Source organism: Aricia agestis, chromosome 1, assembly GCF_905147365.1.
Source record: "Aricia agestis chromosome 1, ilAriAges1.1, whole genome shotgun sequence".
NCBI lineage: Eukaryota > Metazoa > Arthropoda > Insecta > Lepidoptera > Lycaenidae > Aricia > Aricia agestis.
This window is the reverse complement of record NC_056406.1, coordinates 7,639,678-7,650,593: the sequence shown is the minus strand read 5'-3', so window position 1 is coordinate 7,650,593 and position 10,916 is coordinate 7,639,678. Positions and strand designations below refer to the sequence as shown.

At 35.2% G+C, this 10,916-nt stretch overlaps 1 pseudogene; it reads left to right on the top strand.

Moving 5' to 3' along the window:
• The first annotated feature begins 2,311 nt into the window (after positions 1 to 2,311).
• Positions 2,312 to 10,557, top strand: LOC121731751 (annotated as a pseudogene).
• The last annotated feature ends 359 nt before the right edge of the window (positions 10,558 to 10,916 follow it).

Genomic DNA, 10,916 nt, shown 5'->3' with positions numbered 1-10,916 from the left:
AATCTTAATTATAGGAGACGTAATATTTAATTCTCAATTTCGTGGGAAATACATGAATGAGAAATGCTAGAAAGAAAAACCTGCAGAAGGTACTTCCTTCTTTCTCGGAAGTTTGGAAGTCGAAAAATCTTAATATTATGATGAGAAGGAATCCTACCTGCGTAACTGTGTAGTTGTGATATTCCTATTCTATCATAATATAATTTAGTTCCAAGTCTAGGCTAGGCTTGCCTTGATTAAGTCCAATAGCTATCATAGCAGGTGGTGAATGGAAACTGAGACCTGAATGGATAGCAAGACGCAATTCTTACATCACCATAATTTTGTCTTACTCACAGGGAAGATAGAGAATTAGTGCTGAAACCTACGGGTTCCATTATGATTTATCACCTGAATCATGTCAGAAAATATATCGTGCATCACAAGTGACTAAGCTGGTGATGAGACGAAAGCTGCGTCATACTTATGTCATCCTAGTCCTTATAATTTTTAATACCACGATTTGCGGATTTTTTTAAAAGACAAAATAGTAGATTGACAAAGGACGCTGTTATTTTATGTTGCATAGAACAAGACTGCATTCAAAATTTAACAACAAAAAATGTGGGTTAGGAGTTAGGACCCTAATGCTTAACAGCGACCAATTATTATAAATGCGAAATTGTGTCTGTCTATTTGCCTGTCTAGCTGTAACCTCTTCACGCTTAAACCGCTGAATCGATATTGATGTAGTATAGTGAATTGGAGATACCTTTTAACGTGGGAGAGCCATGCTTCAGCACGAATGGGCCGCTTGACCAGAGAAATACCACGGGCTCACAGAAAAGCGGCGTGAAACAGCGCTTGCGCTGTCTCTCGCCGAGTGAGTGAGTTTACCGAAGGCCCAATCCCCTACCCTCCTCTATTTCCTTCCCTACCTTCCTTTATTCCCTTCCCTACCCTCCCCTATTACCCTATTCCCTCTTAAAAGGCCGGCAACGCGCCTGCAGCTCTTCATGCCGCGAGTGTCCATAGGCGACGGAAGTTGATTTCCATCAGGTGACCCGTTTGCCCCCTTATTTCATAAAAAAAACTTTGAGTACCGGAGAAAGGACTATTCACTATAGGATCTATGAATACTTTTTATCCCGGAAAAATGTACAGTTCCTGCGCGATATACGAATTTCCGCGCAACTGAGCTGCGGCCAAGGACTAGACGTATATACCTATATAGTCCTATACGAGTATATATACTAATAAAATAGAGTTTTTAGGTAGAGACCACTGACTTATAAGTACTCGTACGTAGTACTTATAACTCAGTGGTAGAGACTAATTAATTGAAATTATTAACTTAAAGTCACTGATCACCTTGTGTAGATTAAAAGATAAGAAAATATGGGTCAGCGACCGCTAAGGCTATCGCCAAATTTATCAATTAATGATATTTTGTTATCAACAGTCGTACGATTTGTAGTAACCAATAATACATAAGTATTTACATCTAAATTCTGAATACAGCTCACTATACAAATCCATACTTCCATACTAATATCATAAATTTGAAAGTGTGTCTGTCTGTCTGACTGTCTGTCTGTCTGTTACTTCTTCACGCCTAAACCGCTGAACCGATTTTACTGAAATTTGGTTTGAAGACACTGTGAGTCCCGGGAAAGGACATAGGATACTTTTTATTCTGGAAAAATGTACGGTTCCCGAGCGATAAACGGTTTTTCACGCAATGGAGTTGCGGGCGTCATCTAGTAACTTAAAAATAAACAAAAAAAGGCTGCTATCGTAATTCAAAACCATAACAGACCATATTAATTACACTTTTAATTTTATTACGATTTGCCTCTACTTAAATGGCATTTCGAGGTCATAAAGTTAAAATAATTATTATTATACTATGTTTAATATATATTACCATTTCCTAATAAAGTGCCGCATAAGCTATCCACAACCTTTTTTGACAGATTCTCCATAGTCTATCTGTTAAGTTTAAAAGTTGTGGATAGCCTATCAGGCACTTATCAGGAAGCGGTGATACAGCTGCCCTTACCGCCGTACTCAGACTTCAGAGACATTTAATTCTGATTAACCTTCAATTTAATGAAGAGTTTAACAGATAATGTATGGGGGTTTATGTCATAATTTTGAATTAGTTACATTTATATTATGTAATTAATGTCCCACTCAGAGTGCGGCAGTAATTAGTCTTGTATTTGGTGCAAGTGATACTTATTTTTATTTTCTTATCGGCTATGACTTCTTTGTTATCAAACTACACGTTCATTCTTTATCATGTCATAGAAGTGGACTGTTACCAATAATGTGCACTGTTAAAAATGAATAATAATAGTTGCTAAGTATAAAGTTAATAAAATAAATATAACTTAAAATAGTGTGTAAATTAGTGAACCTAACTCTATCATAATGTTTAACTATAAATATATGAGTAAAGCCCATTTGAAGGGATTTAAAAATTATAAGGTAAAGTGAAATATATTATTATTAGGTATTTAGTTTATTTAAGTGTTGTAGTTTAAAGTTTAGATACAGAACTTACTCTTACTTGTAAACATACAACTCATGTTTACGAAATTTACAGTTTACTAAGAACTTTTTTAACCAAACCACATAACAATCAATGCACAGTTTTGTGACTAGCCTCGTATTGATTTATTCAAATTCACTAAATAAAGAGTCGCAATTAATTGTAACTAATAATTAAATAGTAAAGTCAAACCGAAGGATTTACAATATTTTATGTATATTTTAGTTACTATTAGGTTATCCATAGATGAACGTACTTTAAGTATGTTTATAGCAAAATAAATATTATATTAAACATTATTTAATTACATTTACAGCATTAGTATTAGTAGTCAATTGTTTTAAACAGCCTCTCAAATTAAAGTCCATACTTTAATTTGAGAGGCTCTATAAATCTTGTTTACTTATAATATTGAAATATTATTATGAAGAGCATGAACCACAAGAAATATTTTTATCGTTTTCAGTACAGCGCCATAGATACAAGTCCGCTCAGTAGATATGTAATGCACCCGTCTTGGAATGCAACAGTACAGGTTAGTAAGGCTGCCTACACACTTCAAGGAGGCAGGGATTTTTATTTTATAAATAGGGTAAATTATTCTTAAAACTTTTATTCCGATTCTATTTCTGACATAGATATGTCACAGCTCTATTTATTTCGGTTGTATTATAAGTACTATCAAAATTAATTTATTTTTATACATATATTTTAATGGTTTAAGTTTTGTAAGGTTTATCAAGAAACTGTACCTTTATATAGCTAATTTTAGAGTTATCCCACGGCCCACCATTTCTTGACTTCCAAAAAGAAGGACCAAGGGGGTTATAATATGTTCGGCTGTGGATATTTTACTCTATAATCTCTATTTTGCAGTTCCTCCCAAAATGGCTGGCGCCGAACCTGATTACGTTCGCGGGATTCGTGTGCATGGTGATAAATGTAATTGTACTCCTGATATACGACCGGCACTGCACCGCGGCTGGGCGGCCCGGGGTCTCCGTCGTGGAGCCCTACGCCATACCCAACACCGTCTATATCATCTGCGCCGTTATGCTCTTTCTCGCTTATAACTTAGGTATATTATAGTTAATACTTTATTGCAGCATAAGTATATTATACTTTATAACAGCTATATTAAACTTTATGCGCCCACACACATCGAATTGACGTTCGCGACTTATTTGGCGCGTTTAATTTGTAAGTTGATCCTATGTAAGAAGACCCAAGCGCCTCGCAACTCTGAAGCTGTCTAGTATGCATGATCTAAATGTTTATGCTACCCATCAGATTCTTAAGTCCGGTTGCAGGATAGAGAGAAATTAGTCCAATGACCTTCCTAAGTGTACAAGAGTAGGCTTACATTTAAAACGAGATGCATAAGGAGGCAGAACAGTTGAACTTACGCCAGTATTATAGTACCTACTCTGTGGTAGAACTATTAAAATTTAAATATGTAATTAAGTAAGTAATTAATGTAAAAGTGATACTGTTTCTAACTTCTGCTAACCTGGTACCCACTACTCTGGTACCAGATGGGCTGGACGGCAAACAGGCGCGGCGGCTGGGTGTCTCTGGGCCCCTGGGAGAGATGTTCGATCACGGCTTGGACTCGTACATCGTGTTCCTAATCCCCTACTGTCTTTTCTCTGTCTTCGGCCGGGACGAGTTCTCCGTATCAGTATACAGGTAATTAAGTAGTACAAATATGATTATATGACTAAGCAGCAATTGAGTATGCAGACTTTATATTTACCGAGCTGTGTAGAAAGGTAAAACCATTCAGATGGTTAACTCTACCTAAAGTTTCCCTGTCAATATCCCAGTAAAGGGCTCCCACACAAAACTGCGAATTCGCATCGCGTCACAATGTACTCGTAGTATGAGTTTTGTTGCAGAATTCGCAGTTTCGTGCGGGAGAACAAAATATGATAATACTTATCGAAAACTATCAAATTGTATTATATCTCAACATACATAGAGGTATAACGTAGTATGAACTCGTAGAAAAGTGTATAATTTCAAGCTCAATAATGTAGTTATTATTTTTTACTAGCTGTTGCCCGCGACTTCGTCCGCGTCAGCAAAATGTGATGACGAAGATAATAAAAAAGAGAGAATTTTTCCGAACAAAATATATAAAAAAATAAAATATATCCTCCTCCTTTATTGAAAGTCAGTTAAAAAGTTGCCTAAGTTACTCCATATTACATCAGCTATCTGCCAAAAAAAGTCCCGTCAAAATCGCCCCAGCCGTTTCGGAGATTAGCCGGAACAAACAGACAGACATACAGACAGACAAAAATTGTAAAAAATGCTATTTTGGTATATGTATCGTAAGTACATTCATATGCATGTAGTAAGAAATGGTTCTTTCAATATTACAAACAGACACTTCAATTTTATTTATATGTATATGTATGTATATAGAGTATATAGATTAACATTTTACATGAAAACTCTATACTAAACGTATGTTTCCTTTGTCTATGACTAAAATAAGGTAACATAAGATGAAACTTTATGGTAAAGTTTATTGCCAGGGGGTACCTCATAGTAATGAGCATAGTTCTGAACTTCTACGTCAGCCACTGGGAGAAATACAACACGGGAACTCTGTATCTACCCTGGGGGTACGTACGACGTTAGCATGTGGGTAAGTTGCTTATTAATTAATTTCTGTTTAAATTTTATTAAAGCTATACAATGGGGTAAACTATGCAGTATGCATAATAAGTGCCATATATTCGAATAAATTTATGGCATTTCCGTCTAGCATGATAGTAATTAGTGTCTAAACCATAGAGTTAATATTACCTATCTAAACACACAATGCCGAAGTTCCGCGGAGGAAGATCGGCATGATTCCGCCTGCAATGTATTTTAAATTACCGATGACACACTATGCCGAAATTCCGTCGCGTTATATTGTATGCGTTTGACACTACTGACGTAATCATGCTGAACTTCCGCCGTGGAGCTTTGGCATGGTGTGTTTAGATAGGTAATATTAACTCTATGGTTTAGACACTAATTACTATCATGCTAGACGGAAATGCCATAAATTTATTCGCAAACACATTTTCCAATATGTAGCGATTTTTTTAAATTTATTTATTTAAGTCATCCATCTTGGCCCATATTATAAATACCTTATAGACTAACATACATACAATTATACTAAAACTAACACTAAACACGTATAATTGTCTGTGACGTGGGGCGCGACGTGTTCGGAAGTCGTCCTCGGAACCTCCTGTAGATGACTCCAATCAGCCAGAACTCCTCCTTCTCAATGGTCGGTAGATGATGTGTCGGGACTCTCACCACAATTATGATTATGATCGGCTAATCGGCATAACTTATAATATGTATAAGATTGCGATCTTACTTTTCATATTATATATTTTTGTGTATTGGCTCAACATTACCTATTTCCCGCACAGCCGCACTTACAAACATTTAATTACCTACAATTACTTCAGGAATTTAGCTTGATGACGGTTTTCACATAAAGTACAACATACAACATTTTCCGTTAAAGTTGTAATTAATTAATAACAATGTACATAGTTTTTCAGTACTTCCGTTACTGTATATTGCCTATATATTGCTCGTTAACAGGCTTCAACGCTGATGTTCCTAATAGCTGGCATATACGGTCCAGCAGTGTACAAGGTGCAGGTGTTCAGCTCCGTCACGTTCGTGCAAGCGCTGGAGGTGGCGATACACTGTACCGGCCTGCTCACTACCCTACCAGTTGCGATATATAATGTCCATTTGTAAGTTAGTGATAAATGATAATACTGACTAATTGATTAATATAAGTAGCCGTATTGTGATACTTAACAAGGGACGAAGCACCGTCCGTACCGCACCGTAATGAGCACTCCATGTTGGCCCACGATGGATAACCATGATTGGGAAACGTCGAATAAGGGCAATTATTAGACAATTTTATTTATATTACAAAAATCACCTTCGTAATCGTTACCACGTCCTGTTACGTGATACGCCCTGAACGTGTAGTTTATGTCCCAGAAAAAAAATTAAAAACACCAATTTCGACTGAGATAACTTGCAGATGCCACCAATAAAAGTATTTAAAAAAAGAAAAACTGCAGTGATAAACTTTTTCCATAGAGGCTACAAGTCGGGCGCGTGCAAGCGCTCGCTCGTAGAGGCGCTACGGCCGCTGTGGCCGATGGTGGTACTCTGTGTGACCACGACGCTGTGGGCGGTGAAGTCCCCCAACGGCGTCCTGGAGCAGGACCCCAGAGCCTTCCTGCTGCTGTTCGGCACGGCGTTCAGCAATATCGCTGTAAGTTTTTAACAGACTTCCAAAAAGGAGGAGGTTTCTCAATTCGACCGTATAATATATGTCCGTTTTTAGGGTTCCGTACCCAAAGGGTAAAAACGGGGCCCTATTTTTAAGACTTAGTTGTATATCCGTCTGTCTGTCTGTCTGTCTGTCTGTCTGACTTCGTTGTCTGTCAGCCTGGAGGCTGTATCTCAAGAACCGCTATAGCTAGACTTCTGAAATTTTCATAGATTGTGTATAATATCTGTTTCCGCTATAACAACAAAATAAAATACTGAAAACAAAATAAAATTAATATTTATAGGGGGCTCCCATGCCCAAAAAAAAAACACGTTTGTTGAATATTTTTTTTTGGGCATATTTGCTAATGGCAATAGGTAGGCACTTGAAATGTTCACAAAATACTCAGTTGTATTTATACTTTAATAAATTAATAATAAAATTTAAATAAAATAAATAATAAAGGGTGTATGTTTGTATGGTTATTAAGGGTATTTCCCCTTAATAACCATACAATCATACAAAAAAACACATTTTTTACCTATTTTTGCTCTATAATGGAACCCTTCGTGCATCAGACCAACTCGCGCTTGGCCGATTATTTAGAAAAACAGGTATTGCTATAAGAACATAGTACGTCATAAATTTTCTTTAGAAATAAATAATCATATGTAAAGAATCCATCTCTGTTAGTTCTTCAAAAGTTACTTCGGTCGACGTTAGGTAAATAAATTAGGAATGTAGGAATTCTTCAAATGCCTCAAACATGTTGAAATGTTTTTCTAATAGGGCATAGCACACTGCCAATTAAAACCTTTTAATACTTTACATAAATATTTTTATTAGCCTCATTATTAAAGATTTTTTAAGTTTATTACTTCCGTTTAACTTTTTTAATAAGGTACGTATTATGACTTACTATTATCTGTGCTATTATGAAAAGTTTTACGTATTATATAAATAGTATTAGAATTTTTAGATAATATTAGTTTTTTTTCTTATATCGTCGTTTTTTACCTGACATAGAAACATGTGTAGTTTTAAATATTACTACTTGTACTAATATATTGTATTCTATGGATATACATAGAAAGCTCCATGCCGAAAATGTAGAGATTGTTATTACTATTTTCAGGCCTACTTAAGATAATCTACTACGACAATCCTTGCGATATGAACCATCTACAAGCTTAATAACTTCAAATGATCATAAAAATCGATCTATCAAAAATGTGAAGATAATATAACAATTTATTATTATACCCATCACGAGGTATAAAAATATTTTCTGGTATATGTAATATGACGTAGGGTAATGAATAATCGTAGTTTTACTGTGAGAATACATATTAAACACAGTAGTTGAAGATTGGAATCATATAAATATTCATGTGAAAGATATCTTTATCGGTTAGATCGCATATAGATGTATTTTATTGCTTCTCTTTATGACTGTCCGCTTGTTTATGAGCGTATCAACTTGACTGTACCTACCAATTTGTTTAGTGACATTCTGAAATTGTATAAATTACTAAAATTAATGTGTAAACAAATTTCATTTTGGCAAATATTAAACGCCAATCTAAGTGGTTTGTTTATGTTCAAATAAGTATAGATAACCTTGAAGTAATTTTATTGTAGTAAACTGAAAGGTTTAGGTATACAGGTAATATTATAATAATTAATTCTATGGTCACTCCTTTGGTGGCGCAGGAGTCCATTGTTATCACTTGCCATCTGTCGTTCTGTAAAATCAGCTGAAAAATTAGTTTTTCCAGACTACGGTGTGACTAAATTAAGTGATTAACATAATTATTATTTTAGCTATACATAGATGTAATAATTTGTTATATTATGTATGCTTGTTTTAAATCCGTTTTCACTTTGTTCATTAAATTACCTAAGATAGTTCAGGAGCATTTTAAGACACAAAGGTTCACAGTATACGCTCCGGACAAACCTTAAGGGTTTGTGGAGAGGAACTTTAAAGGATTAGGTATGTTTTTTTATGATAAGAAAAAAAAACAACGACTTGGGCTGCATAATTTTTTTAGCCCAGTCTAGAACCCAAACTCTTTGATCGACTTGAAAAAAGGAGGTTCTATGTTCATCTGTTTATTTCAGAGTCGTCTGATCGTGGCGGAGATGAGCGAGCAGCGCTGTGACGTCATCTCCTGGATCAATATCCCGCTGGTGCTGGCGGCGACTCTATCCCTCTACCAGCCGCACACAGAGCTCACTGTTCTCTACGCGACTCTACTGTTCGTGATACTCGCCCATTTACACTATGGAGTTTGTGTGGTGAGTAAAATCTTAGATTTTTAATAGTCATTAGTCATTACTCCACATCGATTTATATGCACCCGAAGTCGAAGTCCCGAAATATACATGCAAATATGCCAATGCAAGTAAAATAGCCAAAATATGCACAATTAAAAGTCATTTATTATTAAAATTTTGTATATCTTTGTGGTGGGCTTATCCTGCGGTGTAGTAATATATATCCAGGATTTTTAATATTTTATATGGAACAAAAATTTACTTTTTAGCAACATTTTCCGATTACAATCGTAGCACTCGTGGGAGTGCATAATTACTATAATCAATGTTTTTAGGGTTCCGTATTTACTAATGTTGCCACTAGCCAATCACAAAGAAATATGTTGAAGAATAAGTAGTATTTAAATAGGCCAATCACGACGACGGCATAACACGAATAAAACATGCACCATAAATGAAAAATTACCAAAATACTCACTTTTGCCTAAAAAGTGCCAACATAATATGCATTTGCACTTGCACACGCAAATGCATTCAATTTATGTGGCAATTACTCAAAATTGTGTTAATAAACTGAAAATTTGAGTATAGTCGACGATTGATTGCTGCTTCCTACATCCTCGAAATGTAGAGCAACGGCCAACAGCGACGGCGGCGGCGGCGGCGGCTCTACATATGTACATTTTACTGTAACGCCACAATCTACATCTATATAATATTTAAATATCTTTTTTATTTTTCCACTGTAACCTTGTTACAGTAAAAGTGTAACTTGTACTTACATCGTGTCTTACTCTATGTCTGTGCCAAATTTAATCAAAATCACTAGAGTGATTTGGACGACTAAGTCTGATTCACAACAACACAAAACTTTTCCTTCAAAAAATGAATTAACAATTATTTCATGAACTAATAAATATAAAAATATTATGTATGTTAAAATAATAAGTTTGCGAATATAATAATGTAATTAAAGTTTCTGTCACTTATTCTTACATTATGTAGAGACGACGGATGGTGGCATAATATTTAATTTTTTACAGTTTGTTTCGTACTATTTCACGTTTCCGAAAAATATTACAGTAGGTAATATATACATTATTTAATGTATTTCAAGTGGTAGAGCCATGCTTCGGCATGAATGGGCCGGCTCGACCGGAGAAATACCACGGGCTCACAGAAAACGGGCGTGAAACAGCGCTTGCGCTGTGTTTCGCCGAGTGAGTGAGTTTACTGGAGGCCCAATCCCCTACCCCATCCTTACCTATTCCCTTCCTTACCCTCCCTTTTTCCCTCTTAATCTCTTTCATTAAAAAAATATTAATTGGTTACTTAAGTGTTCGTTTATTTGCAGGTGCGTCAAATGTGCGACCACTTTGGTGTGAAATGTTTCATCGTGCCGAAAGAGAAAAGAAAATAAAGTAATAAATTAATTAAAAACTATGTTTTGTATAATTAAATTATAGTTTTTATAGTTCTCTTGTTTTTTTTTTCCTCTCGTGTAAGTGATCTTGCAAGACACAAACGACACATAATAATGATAATAATGTAGAGTATAGTAGAGTATGAGTAAGTACTAAAATGTGTTTTAGAAATTGTATATTATTTCTTTCTATTATTATCAAACTGATTATTAAAATTATGTTTTGACTATTGAGTATTACGACTTACGAGTGTTCAAAATATTATTTTTGTTGTTGACCATTATACTCATAAGATCAACGTTTTTCTAAAAAAAATAGGAGCTTAGAAAATTATTTGCTTGAGTTGTTTCGCCAA